A 19,212-nucleotide genomic window follows, 5' to 3' on the forward strand; every position below is an offset into this window, starting at 1 on the left:
ATTTCAACAGTGTTTTATGTAGATGATACTTATAAATTATTTAAAGACAAAAGCACTTGAATATTCAGTGAAAGTGAAAGAAAGTGAAGTTGCTCAGTCGTGTCCAACTCTTTGTGACCCCGTGGACTATAGCCTACCAGGCACCTCCGTCCATGGGATTCTCTAGGCAAGAATACTGGTGTGGGTTGCCATTTTCTTCTCCAGGGGGTCTTCCCAACCCAGGGATCAAACCCGGGTCTTCTGCATTGGAGGCAGACGCTTTAACCTCTGAGCCACCAGGGAAGCCTGAATATTCAGTAGTTACAATAAACAAATGGAGTTTTAAAAATAATTATATGTATTTAACAAGCAACCAAATTGCTTTTTTTCTTTTCAGAAGACTCGGTTTTTATTTCTATAACAAAAGAGAATATTTTTGCAAATGGTAAGGGATGGTGTGGGCCACTGGCAGATTTTTCTCAATATATGCTAAGATTTGCAACTCTCTGGGCTGGGAAACTGACACAGGTGGTAATTTTGCCCCTTGTGAGCCATGGGTATTGGGCAAATCACTTAACCTGTGAGTTTACTTAGTCATAAAATGGCAAAATAAAAATGCAGATGTCATAGGGTTGTATAAAGATTAAAAGACAGAATGCAAAAACAGTACTTCCCAATGACACTGGCCTGATGAAGATCTTTGACATTTATATGCTGCAATAACTGGTCATCTGTTAATTTATATTTAATAAATCATCAAAAATTGTATTGAACCTGTACACATTTTATATTTGAAAATAATGTTATTATATCTGGTTATCCATTTGGGGGAAACGGTCTTCCCAGGTAGTGCTAGTGGTAAAGAACCCACCGACCAATGAAGGAGACATAAGAAATGTGGGTTGGATCCCAGGGTTGGGAAGATCCCCTGGAGGATGATATGGTAACCCATTCCAGTATTCTTGCCTGGAGAATTCCATTGACAGAGGAGCCTGGCAGTCTACAGTCCATGGAGTCACAAAGTCAGATACCACTTCACTTAATGACTTAGCACAATCCATTTTTGTATAAAGGGAATATAGAAAAATAAAAAAGACCTTGGGAAATAAATGTGTTATTATTTTCTAATTTCCTTTGTAATTTCTTGTTTGATCCTGTGGTTATTCAGGAGTAAATTGCTTAATTTTCACATATTTTGGGAGTTCTAGTTTTCCTTCTATATATCAGTGATTTGAAGTTTCATTCCATTGTGGTCAGAAAAGATACTTGGTATGATTTCAATCTTCTTAAATTTGTTAAAATCTGTTTTGTGAGTTAACATGTGATCTGTCCTGGAGAATTATTTTGAGTGCACTTAGGAATGTATTTTGCTACTGTTGAACAGAATGCTCACTATCAGTCTGTTTGGTCTATTTGGTCTATAGTGATGTTCAAACTTGCTGTTTCCTTATTGATTTTCTGTCGAATTTTCTAACTATTATTGAAAATAAGATATTGAAGTCTTCTACTCTTGTTGTACTGCTGTCTTTCTTTTCCTTCAGATCTTTCAATGTTTGTTTCGTATATTTAGGTGCTCTGGTGTTGGAATATATATAATTGGTATATCTTTCTGATGAACTGATCCTTTTCTGATTAAATAATAGCCTTCTTTGTCTTGTGATTATATGTTTACTTACAGTCTAATTTTTCTGAAGAAAGTATAGGCACTCCTTGTTTATCATTTTCATAGAACATCTTTTTCATCCTTTCAATTTCAACTTAAAATGATGTTTAATATAGACATTTAAAGTGTATTTTAGAACAATTCTAATCAGTACCTGGGGAACTTACATTTTCCTGTCAAAAGCAAGCTTGCATCAATTTCATATGGCAGTTTGACACAAGACTGTCATATTTTTCCATTACACATCTGAGAAGAAAAATAAGATTCACTATGAGAGACATACCAATCAATGGCATGTCAAAACCATCATCAAAAACAATCACATCTGATGGTTGTAGTTTATCTTTCCTTTGTCAATTGCTTTACAATATACTTAATGATATCTTCTTTTCAAAAATGTTGTTAGGCCAATCTGGGCTGACAAAATACAAGGTTTGTTCAATAGCCTTCTGTGTCCACAAGAGACAAATCGTGCATAAGACAGAACTCTCCAAGGAAATTTAGGGAGTTTAGAAACCAGAATTAGGCCAATCCATTTTGGCTTAGCTAAGAATTTATACAAAGCCTTTAAGGAGGTGACCAATCACTTAGAAGTTACTCACAAATACCTATTGAGATATGACTATATTTAAAGTGTGCAAGTGATAAAAATGTAAGCAATTCAAGATAAACCTTGTACAAGACAAAATTGTTGTGATAAACACAGACTATAAAAGCACTAACAGTAGCCTAATTATCAAATGGTTTAGCAAGAAAGGTTTCATAAATTGAGTATCATGATTTTTTGTGTGTTTTAATAACAAAATCTATTGAAAGGCAAAACATATATAGTGCATACTTAGTCACTTATTCATGCCCGACTCTCTGTGACCCCATGGACTGCAGCCCACCAGGCTCCTCTGTCTTTTGGGATTCTCCAGACAAGAATACTGGAGTGGCTTGCCATGCTCTCCTCCAGAGCATCTTCCCAACCCAGGTATTAAACCTAGGCCTCCCACACTGCAGGAAGATTCTTTACTGCCTGAGTCACTGGAGAAACACAAAAATACTGAAGTGGGTAGCTATCCCTTCTCCAGGGGACCTTCCTGACCCAGGAATTGTACGGGGGCCTCCTGAATTGCAGCTGGATTCTTGCCAGCTGAGCTACCAGGGAAGCCCTATAGGAATAGGTACAATTAAGCAAACATGTAAGCTTGTAAAGGAACATCTGATAGTGCGAGCTTCTAGAACACTGCCTAGACCTGATAAGAATAGATTTTGGCCTACAGCTTAGATTAGTGGATGCTAAATGCACTTTTATTAGATAAAAGTTTTAAAAATTAGAACAATATAAATTATGCTTTGTAATACATGTTCTTTAACACCTCAATAGTTGTTCCACAGTTATAAATTATTTGATAAGTATAAAATATGGTTATAGACTGGGCTTCCCAGGTGGCTCAGTGGGTAAAGAATCTGCTTGCAATGCAGGAGATGCAGGTTCAGTCCCTGGGGGAAGATCCCCTGGAGGAGAGCATGACAACCCACTCTAGATTTCTGGCCGGGAGAATCTCATGGACAGAGGGAGCCTGATGTGCTACAGTCCATGGGGTCTCAAAGAGTTGAACACGACTGAAGCAACTGAGCACATATGCATGCATGGTTTTAAACTGGATGTTGGTGCCTCTCCTCCCATCCCGATTCATATATTGATAACTAATCCCCAATGCCATGGTGTCTGGAGGCGCAGTTTATAATTATATTTAGATGAGGTCATGAAGATTGTAGTCCTTACAAATGGGATTGAAAGTGAAAAGTGAAGTTGCTCAGTCGTATCCGACTCTTTGCGACCCCATGGACTGTAGCATTCCAGGCTCCTCTGTCCATGGGATTTTCCAGGCAATAGTACTGGAGTGGATTGCCATTTCCTTTTCCAGGGGATCTTCCCAACCCAGGGATTGAACCCGGGTCTCCCACATTATAGACAGACACTTTACCATCTGAGCCACCAGGGAAGTTCCTTATAAAAGACACTCCAGAGAACTCTTTTGTTTCTTTCTGCCATGTGAGGACACAGGAAAAAGATAGCATATTGAAACTCCAGAGGGCTTTCACCAGAACCTGACTATGCTGGCATACTGATCCCATACTTTTCTAGGAGTGTAAGCAATACATTTCTGCTGTTTATAGGCTTCTCAGTCTATGGTACTATTTCATAGCAGCCCAAGCAGATGAAGACAACAGTAATGATCTTTTTGAATACTAATATTAAAAATCAACATTACAAATGAAGGTGGATATATAGATACTATATCTAACAAAATACATGTAAATACTTTTTGAAAGAAAATATATTCTTAACATATGTTTCAATGTTTCTCAATCAGGGTGATTTAGCTAAACAGGAATGTTTGAAAATATCTACAGACACTTTTGTTGTCAGAGCTGAGGGTTTATCACTGCCTTGTGTATAGAGCCCAGGGACACTGCTGAAAATTCTACAGTGCAAAAAGAACTATTCAACCCTAAATATCAATAATATCAAGGTTGAGAAAAACCTGGTTTGTTCATTGTAACTAAAGCACACACTGTTTAAGATATCATTTTTAATAAAACAACTTCCATCTTCAGTTCAGTTCAGTTGCTCAGTCATGTCCGGCTCTTTGCAACCCCATGAATCGCAGCACGCCAGGCCTCCCTGCCATCACCAACTCCCAGAGTTCACTCAAACTCACGTCCATCGAGTCGGTGATGCCATCCAGCCATCTCATCCTCTGTTGTCCCCTTCTCCTCCTGCCCCTAATCCCTCCCAGCATCAGAGTCTTTTCCAATGAGTCAACATTTCGCATGAGGTGGCCAAAGTACTGGAGTTTCAGCTTTGGTATCATTCCTTCCAAAGAACACCCAGGGCTGATCTCCTTCAGAATGGACTGGTTGTATATATGTACCACAGCTTTCTAGTCTTTTGGACTGTGTGGGAGAGGGAGAGGGTGGGATGATTTGGGAGAATGGCATTGAAACCTGTATAATATCATATAAGAAATGAATCGCCAGCCTAGGTTCGATGCAGGATACAGGATGCTTAGGGCTGGTGCACTGGGATGACCCAGAGAGATGGTATGGGGAGGGAGGTGGGAGGGGGGTTCAGGATTTGGAACACGTGTATACCCGTGGCGGATTCATGTTGATGTATGGCAAAACCAATACAGTATTTTGAGGTGAAATTTTTAAAAAATAGAATGGACTAGTTGGATCTCCTTGCAGTCCAAGGGACTCTCAGGAGTCTTCTCCAACACCACAGTTCAAACCCATCAATTCTTCTGTGCTCAGCTTTCTTCACAGTCCAACTCTCACATCCATACATGACCACTGGGAAAACCATAGCCTTGACTAGACGGACCTTTGTTGGCAAAGTAATGTCTCTGCTTTTCAATATGCTATCTAGTTTGCATCTTAAAATTTTCAATATGCTATCTAGGTTGCATCTTAAATTTTCTAATAGAAATTATAGTCATCAATATATATATATATATGCAAATGCATTAGTGTATTTATTTTTTGTTTCATTTCTAAATATTATCATTGTATTTTGTATTATACATGTAAAATGTATAAATTATGTGTTATTCTTTACACAACAGACATTTATACATTGATAAATGTAAACACATACAATAAGAGATATTAGAAGTGATTGTAAACATAACACTGAAACTCTGCAGTTAAATATTATTTTTGACAATTTATTTTAAAAATAGAGCACGGAATCTAGTGTATAGGATGACAGAATGCAGGTATGTGTGCTGCCACTTCAGTCATGTCCAACTTTTGTGTCCCTGTGGACTGTAGCCTGCAGGCTCCTCTATCCATGGGATTTTCCAGGCAAGAATATTGGAGTAGATTGCCATGCCCTCTTCCAGGGCATCTTCCTGAACCAGAGATTGAAATGATGTCTTTTACTTCTCCTGCACTGGCAGCTGGGATTTTTAACACTAGCATTACCTGAGAAGCCCCTATGAGGACAGAATATTAAACTTAAGTTATGTACATGCATATATTGCATATATATATAGAGAGAAAGAGATAGAGAGAGGAGACAGGGACAGAGAACATCACACTGCAAATCAGTTCATGCACACATAATAATAATTTTTTCTAAGTTAATTGTGTTTTGTTTTCCTGAATTTCCATTTCCACTTAAGCTTATACTTCATAATGAATACACAGTGTTTGACCAAAATAAGAAATGGTTTTCTCTGATAAATAAATGTATTTACTTATACATAAGGTCAAAATTTAAAAATTCATCATATTCTATACAAATTAATGCCAATTGCTCAAGCTGGAACTAACAGAGATATTTAAACTTACTTGGTGGGAATCATGCCATCTTTTTTTTTTTCTTTTTAATGTCGTCTGTACAAAGACAGAAATGCCTGAATACATTAGAGATATTATAAAAATAGCTAGATACTTTGTATGTATGTAGTACATATTGTGAACATACATTTTGTATGTACTACAAACAAGTATCTAGCTGACCATTTTTATAATCAGCTTGTGTCAGTTTTATATTAAACATCTCTCATAATAAAATTATGAAATTAAAATTTTATAATAAAATGTTTTATTTTATAATTTTCTATTCATAATCCACAAAGATTTATGAACATCATCTGCTGAAATTCCAGGAATGAATAAAATTGAAAGATTTTCATTCTATTCATCAGTTTGTCAATCAAAGAACAAACATGACTTCATATAGTTTATTACACTGCCTAAGAGTTTTGTCTTGGAAAATGTCAGCTTTAGAATCTGAGCAAACACAGCTCTGTTTATAATAGCCAGGACATGGAAACAACCTAGATGTCCATCAGCAGATGAATGGATAAGAAAGCTGTGGTACATATACACAATGGAGTATTACTCAGCCGTTAAAAAGAATTCATTTGAATCAGTTCTGATGAGATGGATGAAACTGGAGCCGATTATACAGAGTGAAGTAAGCCAGAAAGAAAAACACCAATACAGTATACTCACACATATATATGGAATTTAGAAAGATGGCAATGATGACCCTGTATGCAAGACAAAAAAAAAGACACAGATATGTATAGTGGACTTTTGGACTCTGAGGGAGAGAGAGAGGGTGGGATGATTTGGGAGAATGGCATTGAAACATGTATACTGTCATGTAAGAATCGAATCACCAGTCTATGTCCAATGCAGGATACAGCATGCTTGGGGCTGGTGCACGGGGATGACCCAGAGGGAAGTTGTGGGGAGGGAGGTGGGAGGGGGGTTCATGTTTGGGATCGCATGTACACCCGTGGTGGATTCATGTCAATGTATGGCAAAACCAATACAGTATTATAAAGTAAAAATAAAAAGTTTAAAAAAAAAAAAGAATCTGAGCGAATAGTGTTATTCTTACTTTCATAATTTCTGCTTTTTCATAGATTGCTTTATTCACTGTTATATATTCAATCACTTTTTCATGTTTAATTAATATCTGGATTTGAATTAGTTGAATATTTCCTATAAAATTAAGTTGCTTTTTTCACTTTTTGTAATATAATAAAAATATCAAAAGAAATCTAATATTTTTATTTGTCAAATATTCAAATACCTCTTTAACCCTATTCCTATAACAATGATTATTTAAGACAATAAAATTAAAACCTGTTTTAAATATATTAGTACCAAAAATCTGCCAGTTAAACTACAAGTATTTTCTGACTTTTATATTTTTTAAAATCCCCTTTTTATTTGTTTTTATTGAAATATAGTTAACATATATTATATATGTGACAGGGGTATAACAGACTAATTGGACATTTGTATACAACTGCATAGGGAATCTATATCAAAGTGATGTAATATACTACATAGGAAATATACTGCTACTTCTAAGTCGCTTCAGTTGTGTCCGACTCTGTGAGACCCCATAGACGGAAGCCCACCAGGCCTCCCCATCCCTGGGATTCCCCAGGCAAGAACACTGGAGTGGGTTGCTATTTCCTTCTCCAATGCATGATGAAGATTAAAAAGTACAAAATACAAATATGAATTAATCTGGACAGATAAATAGATTAACCTGCAGGTGGAAACATTGATTCTGTAACTTTTCTAAAAATCTGACCAGAACTTCAGGCTTTTACACCTAACATTGCACCATCACTTTTTGTAAGCAAATGCAGTAGGATTTTTCAGTAAAACCATTGTTCTTGAACATTGTCAATAATTTTTTAATGTGTTATTTCAGATGTTCTTTCTAGGACCTCAAGGGAGAGAAAACCCAATATATCATCTAAGGTTTGAAGTTTACATTTTAAGTAATCCGAAACAACATTTTTCATTGACAGAGTTGGAGACCTGTCAGTTATCTTTACTTTGCAACTTCCAAACTCATCAAGTAGATATATGTTTTGCCACAAAGCAGATGATAAAATCTATGACTACATTAATACTTTTCAGATAATTCTTTCATGGAAGTTTTATTAAATTCTTAATATTTTCCAAATGCTTGATTGCTTTTTAACTAATACACAGTGTTAAAAATCTTAATGGAACTTTTGAAGTGTTTTTTATCTTATATAAACATTCTTTGAAAAAATATTTTCTGAGTTACCTCACTATAAATATTTATTACTGATTCAGAATGTTATTTTAATTGACTTCAAATCATCATAGCAAATTGTGTTTATGTCTATCCTATAGTTTAGTGTGTGTGCATGCTAAGTCACTTCAGTTGTGTCCAGTTCTTTGCGACCCTATGGACTGTAACCCACCAGGCTCCTCTATCCACGGGATTCTCCAGGCAAGAACACTAGAGTGGGTTGCCATGCCCTCCTCCAGGGGATTTTCCCCATCCAGGGATCGAAGCTGGGCCTTTTATGTCTCCTGCATTGACAGGTGTGTTCTTGACCACTGGTGATGCCTGCGAAGCCCCTATAGTTTAGCAGACCATGTTATTTTTCTTATAAATTTCATAGTTTGAATTTTCTAACTATATCTTTAAAGTACAGCTTTATTACATACATTTATGGCAGCAGTGAGACACAGTTTTGCATTGAAATCATTTTAGTTTTTATTACACAAATATAAATGCAATTGTACATTTTCTGATTACTGCATTATATAGAAAGTCATTCTTGGCTGTCCTAATTTTTCTGCATATCTTTGAAGATATTCTGGGCTAAACTCCTTACTAGTAATATGGCTTTTTTTGTTCTTCCACTGATTCATATAATGGATGTTTATGATGTTTAAAGGGAGATTTAAGAAATTATAATTTGATATTTGCTTTTAGGGTACCCCTTAGACGGTTGTAAGGATTAAATGACTTAATTCTTATAAAACACTTAAAAAAAAAGGCTATGCTTTGTTCATATAAGTTTTGATCTCATTAATATCATCATCATCAAGGAAACAGCACTGAATAATTACTATGGAGGTAAAAATTGTTTGAATTAAACATTTCCTAAAATCACTAGCTATTGTGTAATTCAAAGGAATGATAAACTAATGATAAACTAAGTTCTCTTAAATTGAAACTTATGTAGAGAAAGAGCAACAGAGCTATCCTGCCTATAATGACATGACTGAAAGGTAGACCAAAAAATATAATTAACCAGATGATAGCCTTTGACCATCAGCACCAAATGAATTTCAATCCAAGAAATATGTTCATCCCATATTCCATCCTTACAGAAAAAGTTATGAGGCCTATGCACTGACAAACATTTGGTGATAAACATAATTTTATTCTTCATCTGGCCTTTAAATCATTAAAGTGATGATTATTTTAACTTTTACTGTAACATTATTGCTAATTTCCCTAATTTCCTTTATTTTATATATGCAAATATTTTCTAGAACAATGAAAGTCTTGGGTAAAATAAAATGAATATATTTTCCTTACTTTCAGAGATATTTAAAGTTCTTTGAAAATTATGATATTACTACACATAGAACAAACTAACTGTTGTGATAAAGTTTGATATTTCTCTGTCAATTTTCTTTTCAGGATATATTATATTAGGAATTCAAAGTCAGAGTACTACTGAGCATTGAGCCTGTCATGTCTGGAGAACAAACTTTCTGGGACAGGTGCTTTTATGAAGTGAAATGTTTTTAAAACTATTTTTTCATTTACAAAAATTGATCTCTTCAAGCTTTTTATTTTTAATCGGTCAAATTCAGTTAATTATATAGTATTATTTTATTTTTAAAAACATATATTCCTAAATATTTTGAGGATTCTCTTGTTTTTATTATATTTTACTTCAATAATTATTTCTTCTAGTCCTATCTTATATTTATGTGCATACCTTATCTTTTTTTTTCATTAAATTAGAAAGTGGATTGTATGTTGTTATTTATATCAAAAAGAAGACATTATTAATTAGTTCCTAGTTTTTTAAATCGCCTATGTCATTAATTTTTTATTTTTAAAAAAATTGAATTGATTTACAATGTTGTGTTAGTTTCTAATGTATAGCAGACTGATACATATATATACTTTCTGGTATTATTTTACATCAGGGTTTATTACCAGATATTGAATATAGTTCCCTGTGCTATATAATATACCCCATTGTTTATTTTATATATAGAAATATGTATCTGCTAATCCCAAGCTTCTAATTCATCCATTCCCCATCTAGCTTTATATTAATTATTTCCATCTTTATACTTTTCTTTCTTTTTGTTGTGGTTGAGACTGGGTTTGAATTCATTTTTTATTCACTTATTTTCTTATTTTTGTTTGTGTTTATGTTTTAAAATATGATTCCACTGCTTAAAATATACTCCAAAAGTAGTAATATGTTTTCTCTTTAACATTATTTTTAACAAATTCTGTAATTTTAATTTACATATCCCATTTCAAGCATTAACTGTTTAATAGATTTTCAATATTACTTACAGTTTTTAAATTCTAAGAAACTTACAATAAGTTTTATGAAAATGCCCTGCTTTTGATATTTGTTGCAAACATATTGAAAATATTAACTTTAAGATCACTTAGTTTTTAAATTGTTTTGAAGTAAACTTGGACTTGAAGAAGAGTTTCTAAACTAATACAAAAAGTCCTCATGTACCTTTTATTCATATTTATTTATTCATTTATATTCATATTCATTTATTTATTCATATTCATACCTTTATTCATATTTCACTGATGTTAATATCTTATACAACCACAGTACATTTTCAAAACAAAGATAATGAACTTCAGTATAATGATATGAAGTCAGTTAGACTTTACTTGGAATAGAGTGTGGCCTCAGGAGGGCTTCCCAGGGTGGCTCAAGCAGTAAAGAATGGGCATGGGGAACGCGGAACACACGTTGCTTGTCCTTAGCTGCCCTCTATTCCTCTAGCTGAGACCATCTATTTGTGTGCTGTGCTATTAAATCACCAGAAACAACATGCTTGACCTCTATGATCTTAACTCTCATACAGGTGCTGTTTTGTTCTGTTCTGCTCAGTTGCTCAGTCATGACGAATTCTTTGTGACCCCATGGACTGCAGCACTCCAGGCTTCCCTGTTCATCACCATCTCCCAAAGCTTGCTCAAACTCATGTCCATCGAGTCGGTGATGCCATCCAACAGTCTCATCCTCTGTTGTCCCTTCTCCTCCTACCTTTAATCTTTCCCAGCATCAGGGTCTTTTCCAGTGTGTCAGTTCTTCGCAACAGGTGACCCAAGTATTGGAGTTTCAGTTTCAGCATGAATCCTTCCAATGAATATTCAAGACTGATTTCCCTTAAGATGGACTGATTGAGTCTCCTTGCAGTCCAAGGAACTCTCAAGAGTCTTCTCCAACACCACAGTTCAAAAGGGTCAATTCAAAGGTGCTGAGTACTGTGTTAAATTTTTGTTGTATTATCAGTATTTGTTGTGTCCATATTTTAAAATGTGCATTCGATGAACATTTAAAACTTATATAATTTTACTCAGTGGTCTTTAAGAAGGGATGCGTGTAAAACATTTCTCTTTAAATCAATTTAAAGATCCTCCAAATGAATGAATGCTTTCTTATCAACTAATCAAAAATATGTTAATGAAATATATTTTATTCCTTTAGCTACTAGAATAAATTGACAAAATAGATTTTTTTTGGTTTATCAACTTTATTAGAAGTTTAATTTTAATGCATTGATTTTTGAGATTAAAACATATTTCTAGTATACTATATGAAATTTATTCATGATCTCTTTATAACTCTATATACGAACAGATTTTGTGAATGTTCAAAGTACACATGAAAAGAAGACATATTCTGTCTTAATGGGGTGCACCGTTTGGCATATGCATCTGCTATCCACTTTATCAAAATGCAGTTAGGTCTTCTACCTCTGTTTACATTTTGTCAATTTTATTTGTCTCATGCTGACATTAGTGGCTTAATATCTTGAAATTTTAAACCATTTTTATTAGTGTTTTTCCATCTGCATGCATGCTAAGTTGCTTCAGCCATCTCTGACTCTTTGCAACCCCTTGGACTGCAGCCTGCCAGTCTCCTCTGTCCATGGGATTCTCCAGCCAAGAATACTGGAGTGGGTTGCCATGCCCTCTTGCAGGGGTGTTTCCATCTACAATCCCTTAAATCTACAGCAATTTCTGATTTTCAGAGTATCTGTGTTATCTGATGCTTGCATGTTTCTGTTCATAATTTTTTTAAATTGTAGCTTTAACATCAAATCATGTCTTTCCTTGGATCCTCCAGTGATTTTTCTTTTTTTTTTTGCCCATTTTAATTTGCTTGATATGAAGATCACAAGTCCTGCTTTTCTCTCATTTTGATTTTCTTGGCATGTTTATTTTTAGCCATTTGAATTATCCTATGTTAAAAGCTTGTGCTTCATCTGCGGCATATAGTTAGGTCTTTCTCTGGAGGTAAGAATTGAAAATATATTTTAAATGCTGAGCTATTGTCATTTGCATTTATTGATAAAATCAATTAGTTTGATGTCTGCTCTGTCTTATTATTCTATGTATATTATGTGTGCTGTTTCAGTATGTAATGTTTTTGCTCTTCATAAATTGTTTTGGAATTTAATGATGTTCATAGTTTCATAGTTTTGTTCTAGTATTTACCTTTTATGCCCTTGCTCCCTTATTACTTTATTTAGACTTTTATCACCACCATGTCAGTGGTAAATGTTTCTTTCATTCCCACCTACTGCCTACATAATTAACTTGTTTATTCTTCTTACCTATATTTCACTTATTCCTTTCCCATTGTTTTTAGTTGCATAATTTATATTGAAACGACACTTAAAACGCCTGTGCTATTTTTCTGCCTTCATCTCTGCTATATTGGAGACTTTTTTTTCATTGTTAAATTTATGGAATTTATTCAGATTATGTTTACATTATATCAATAAGATCATCATCAATAACACACATTTTCAGAAACTGCAGTGAAGGCTACTCTCTTCAGAACTAAGATTTATTCTACAAAACATTATGGCATCTTGTATGTGGAGTCAATGTTTCATTTCTATCAGAAGTATTATTTTAACAGGTGAACTTTCTTCGTTGAATATCCTACATTTTTGTTACTTCTCCAAAATCAACTATCCCCCTTCCCCTTTTCTTTTTTTGCCTCCAAACAGAACTCTGCTTCATTCAGACATGCACTCTTCTCCTGTGCATCATGTGAGTTCTGAGATAACATGATTCTGCATCCATTTCAAGGACTAAGTTGTGACAAAATGCATCATAAAAGTTTCTTAACCCTTATTACAATATTTCAGCAAAAAACAACACGTGGTCTTCTTGGGCCAGTGATATTTAAAGAGCAGCATGTTTCCATCTTCTGAGAAGGAAGGTGCCTTATCTTTTCTGGGAGGACTTCAGGAAGCGTCATTATAATCTGACAGGACTTAATGAGGAAGCATGTTGGCCTGAATTTGGCTGCAGTAATTTTACCACCACAAAGACATCAATCATAGTTATGAAAGAAACACTTTGCAAAAGATAACAGAAGTCAGAGGGCTCTGGGGTCACTTTTCAATTTTTCTGATGCCTATTTTATATAAAAATTTACTTGATATGAGCCAACAATGTAAGTTGTCCTTTCTGTTACTTAATTCCAAACTCATATTAACTAATCTCTGCTCATATTAACTATCCATCTGTTTGTAAACTCATGTTTTATTACATTTAAATCCAAAATTAATATATGAGAAGTCATTGGCATAACCATAAAATCACAAATTATATCTGTAAATGAGGGTTTAGAAGTTTTCAAGACTTACTTTCATAATAAAACAAGTAAACAGGAATCTAAGTACTGTATAGATACTGACAAGGCTTTTAAGCCTACTAATGTACATAGTTTATCTTCCATTCTTGGAGAGGCTTATTTTTTTAACCAGCTATAGTACATCTGAAGGCTCGGTACAATCCTAGGATTTTTTGTACTTTGTACACTTTTCCAAATATAAGAAATTCCAATATGCCACCTCATTCTGATGCAGAAGAGCTATATTGCTCACACAAAAGCCATTGTTTTGTGTACTATAGAGCAATTTTTCTTATAAAATGACTTTTTATATCCATTTTAGAATGCTGTCTCCAGAATCACAATGATTACCATATATCATGTATAGTATTTTTTCAACTTCCAGTACAAATGACAAAGTGCTTTATAAGGCTTTTTATCTTTATTTTTTAGCATGGCCTACAGAGATCTAATCTTATAATGGTTTATAATAATTTAGTCATTTTAAATACCTTGTGAATGCTGGATTTGTTGTTTAAACATAATGTTTATGAATTAACTCATTTTTTGCATTATTTAGCAAGTTGATCATACATAGTAGTGTTTTTATAATTTGACTTAATCCTTTGATGCATCTTGCTTTATCTATTTCACAACTATTTGCAGTTGTTTAGTGTCTAAGTCATGTCCAGCTCTTACAACCCCTATGGACTGTAGTCCACCAGACTCCTCTATCCATGGAATTTCTCAGGCAAGAATACTGGAATGGGTCACCATTTCCTTCTCCTGGGGATCTTCCCAACCCAGGAATCAAACCCATGTCTTCTGCATTGGCAAGTGGAGTCTTTACAACTAGACCAAAGAGTAGCAAAATTACTGTATGCAGGTCAAGAAGCACCAGTTAGAATCTGACATGGAAAAACAGGTGGTTCCAAATAGGAAAAGGAGTATATCAAGGTTTTATATTGTCACCCTGCTTATTTAACTTCTATGCAGAGTACAGTTCAAAAGGATCAATTCTTCACTGCTCAGCTTTCTTTATAGTCCAACTCTCACATCCATACATGACTACTGGAAAACCATAGCCTTGACTAGACAGACCTTTGTTGACAAAGCAATGGCTCTGCTTTTTAACATGCCATCTAGGTTGGTCATAACTTTTCTTCCAAGGAGTAAGCATCTTTTAATTTCATCATCTGCATTGATTTTGGAGCCCAAGAAAAAGTCTTTCACTGTTTCTCCATCTATTTGCCATGAAGTGATGAGACTGGATGCCAAGTTCTTTGTTTTCTGAATGTTGAGCTTTAAGCCAAAGTTTTTACTCTCCTCTTTCACTTTTGTCAAGAGGTTCTTTAGTTCTTCTTCCCTTTCTGCCATAAGGGTGGTGTCATCTGCATATCTGAGTTATTGATATTTCTCCCAGCAATCTTGATTCCAGGTTTTGCTTCATCCAGCTCAGCATTTCTCATGATGTACTCTGCATAGAAGTTAAATAAGCAGACTGAAAATATACAGCCTTGACGTACTCCTTTTTTGTTTGGAACCAGTCTGTTGTTCCATGTCCAGATCTAACTGTTGCTTCATGACCTGCATACAGATTTCTCAAGAGGCAGGTCATGTGTTCTGGTATTCCAATCTCTTTCAGAATTTTCCAGTTTATTGTGACTAATGCAGTCAAAGGTTTGGCATATAAGGAAACCTAAGCAGTGAAGAACTGATGCTTTTGAACTGTGGTGTTGGAGAAGACTCTTGAGAATCCCTTGGACTCCAAGGAGATCCAACTGGTCCATCCTAAAGGAAATTAGTCCTGAATGGTCATTAGAAGGACTGATGTTGAAGCTGAAACTCCAGTACTCTGGCCACCTGATGAAAAGTACTGACTCATTGGAAAGACTGTGATCCTGGGAAAGACTGAGGGCAGGAGGAGAAGGGGACGACAGAGGATGAGATGGTTGGATGGTATCACCGACTCAATGGACATGTGTTTGAGTAAACTCTGGGAGTTGGTGATGGACAGGGAGGCCTGGCATGCTGCAGTGCAAGGGATTGCAAAGAGTCAAACATGACTGAGCAACTGAACTGAACTGATGTAAAATACATCATGTGAAATGCCAGGCAGTATGAAGCACAAGCTGGAATCAAAGATTACCAGGAGAAATATCAATAACCTCAGATACGCAGATGACAGCACCATTATGGCAGAAAGAGAAGAGGAACTAAAGAGCTTCTTGATGAAAGTGAAAGAGGAGAATGAAAAAGCTGGGCTGACTTAAAACTCAACATTCAGAAAACTAAGATCACGCATCTGGTTCCATCACTTCATGGCAAATAGATGGGGAAACAATGGAAACAGTGACAGACTTTATTTTCTTGGGCTCCCAGATCACTGCAGATGGTGACTGCAGCCATGAATTTAAAAGCAACTTGCTCCTTGGAAGGAAAACTATGACAAACAGACGCCATATATTTAAAGAATCATTAGTTTATCAGCAGAGGTCCGTCTAGTCAAAGCTGTGGTTTTTCTAGCCAAAGTGTGGGAGACACAGTTTCAACCTCTGGGACAGGAAAATTCCCTAGACAAGGAAACAGTAACTCATGCCAATATTCTTGCTTGGAAAATCCCATGGGAGGAGGAGTCCGGCAGGCTACAGTTTATGCAGTTGCCAAGAGTCGAACATGACTGAACCATTTCACTTTCTTCTTTCTTTCATAACAGTAGCCCACATAATTTGAAAAAAAAATATTTCTACATATGTTTAAAGAGATATAATATTTGAGCATATATAAAATATGTGCATAACATAGGAAATATTAGGAATAAGTATTATTTTATTCTAAATGGTTGGAAATTATTACATCTATGGAAAATCATAGGAAAATGTGGAATCTTTACCTATGTTTTTGTTTTTGCTTTTTTTCAAAGATGCTATACTTATGTTAGTATGCTACTAGAGTGGAAAATATTGACATGCTAATATGAGTATACATCTTTTTAAAAAATAAAACATATAGGTAAAATTCCACATTTTCCAACTTTCCAGATGGTGCCTGTGGTAAAGCACACACCTGTCAATTCAGGAGATGCAGGAGTCGTGGATTCGATCTTTGGGTTGGAAAGATCCCTCAGAAGAGGAAATAACAACCCATTACAGTGTTCTTGCCTGGAGAAGCCCATGGACAGTGGAGCCTGGAGAGCTAGTCTAGAGGATAGCAAAGAATCAGAGATGATTGAAGTGACTTAGCACACATGCAAAGTGGAAAATGTATGGGAAAATGTATGAAAAAAGTCTGCTTTAGCCCAGACAAAGGTCTTTGAACCATGCCTATCCCTTTCTCAAACAAGCAATCAAATCATTTCCCCTCCAGTTGCTACTATTTTTAAAGTACAGTTCTGAGCAAACTGATATTTTCCTCTTTATCTTGACCTGTTACTACATCTTTCAGCTTTATTTTCCTTCTGGAAATCAGAAGATCACTGTTAATAAGACTCACATTCTGACGACATTGTTTTGCCTGAAATACTGAAACTTAAAGAAAGCTCCGTGTGTACTCTTTTTATAGACATATTTCTTTAAAAATAAGTTCTGGAATTTTCTATAAATGTCCTTGAATTGGCATAATAGAAAATCTTGACATAAGTAAATGAAATCACCTCTACAGTAAACGCTACCTGGACAAAACCAGATAAAGTTAAAATATTTTGCCACAAGGAAGAATAATATTGCAATGAAGGCAGAACTTAGGAAAATTTAATTAGTCTATCTGTACCTGGTACTACTGAAATGATTTTTGTCTGTAGAAGGTCATTCTGACCTGGTTCAGAAAAATGTGTACTTCAGGATGATTAGTAGATATTCCTCATGTAAATCTGGATCTCAAGCAGACTTACTGTGTCCTACTGTGTCTTACTGTGTCCAAGGAACTGTCTTTGAAATGTTAGAATTCGTAGGATGACTTGAGCAACTGTCAGTTTGTTAGTTTTTGTCACTTCCAATTTTATGCCTTTTCTTTTAAGTGCTTGTCTCAACTATCACCTCCACCTTATGCATCTTTAGTCTATGAATTGCAATTTATATGTGAATTTGTGAGCCAGATATTTTATTTATCTGGCCATTTGTCATTCAAGTTATGATAGTTTCAGACAATTTCTAGCGCAGTAGCAATTGTAAGAAGTTTTGGGGATATTTTGGTTATTTACCCTAAAAGGAAAGCCCAGTTCAACTGAATAAAGAATAGCTCATTCCCCAAAGGGCTTCCCTGGTGGCTCGGATGGTAAAGATGCTGCCTGAAATGCAGGAGACTCTGGTTCCATCCTTTGGTTGGGAAGATCCCCTGGAGAAGGACATGGCAACCCACTCCAGTATTGTTGCCTAGAGAATCCATCGACAGACATGGGTCGCAAAGAGTTGGACATGACTGAGAAACTAACACTTTCACTTCACTTTCATTCCCCAGAATTTAAGATGGATTTGGCCATATTCTCATTTATTTATCAAAAATAGTCCTTTGCTTTGATTCTGCTTTGAAAAGGACTATTTTAGATAAATAAAAGAGAACATGGTCAAGCCCATTAATACTACGTATAAAATAGAAAATGAGAACACACTTTACATCATAGGAAACCCTACTTAATGCACTGTGGTGACCTGAATGGGAAGGAAGTACAAAAGAGCTTGTAATACCTAAAGCTGATTTGTTTTAGTATACAGTAGAAACTAACACCATTCTAAAGCAACTCTACTCCAACAAAAATTAATTTAAGAAAATAGTCCTTTCATTCATGGGCTCTGACTTTATACATGTCACAGTTAGGACACAGAGAATAAACCTTTTTATCCTGTGCGTTAGTCACCTATGTACCTCTAACATATAATGGTAATACATTTCTGTCAATATGGCAGTAGGGAATGCCCTCACTCTCTTGTAACTCACACGCACATGGAGAGAGAAATGCTTGATCAGATAAAACAAAATTTTAAAAAAAAATATGCATTTCTGTATTAATAAATTCCTAGCTTTAGGATTCTTGAGTTAGCCACAAACAAGAAACATATGGCATACTCAAACTAAGAGACTTTGAAGAGCTGTTACTAAAATGATTAATTTTGTAGATTTGGATAAATGGTGGTGAACTCACACGAGACCTTGCAGTATCCTGGACTGGTCAGTTGGGCTGTTAGTAACTCCATATCTGAAGACTGTAGACCCTGGACCCAGAAATGGAGAAGGTTTTGTGAAAGGACTACTTGACAGTCTGTGGGATATTTTACTACACTTGCAGCCAGCTAGAAAAAGGTAGCTTTGTAGAGGAGCATCCAGGGTTACAATCGATCACACTGACCTCACCCTTCT

The 19,212-nt window shown here is 35.3% G+C and overlaps 1 non-coding gene across 1 annotated transcript; it reads right to left on the reverse strand.

Moving 5' to 3' along the window:
* Positions 1-210: 210 nt before the first annotated feature.
* TRNAW-CCA (transfer RNA tryptophan (anticodon CCA)) lies at positions 211-282 on the reverse strand. The gene has a single exon. It is a non-coding gene; the product is annotated as a tRNA-Trp (tRNA).
* Positions 283-19,212: the final 18,930 nt, after the last annotated feature.

This window comes from Ovis aries, chromosome 16, assembly GCF_016772045.2.
Source record: "Ovis aries strain OAR_USU_Benz2616 breed Rambouillet chromosome 16, ARS-UI_Ramb_v3.0, whole genome shotgun sequence".
NCBI classification, from domain to species: Eukaryota; Metazoa; Chordata; class Mammalia; order Artiodactyla; family Bovidae; genus Ovis; species Ovis aries.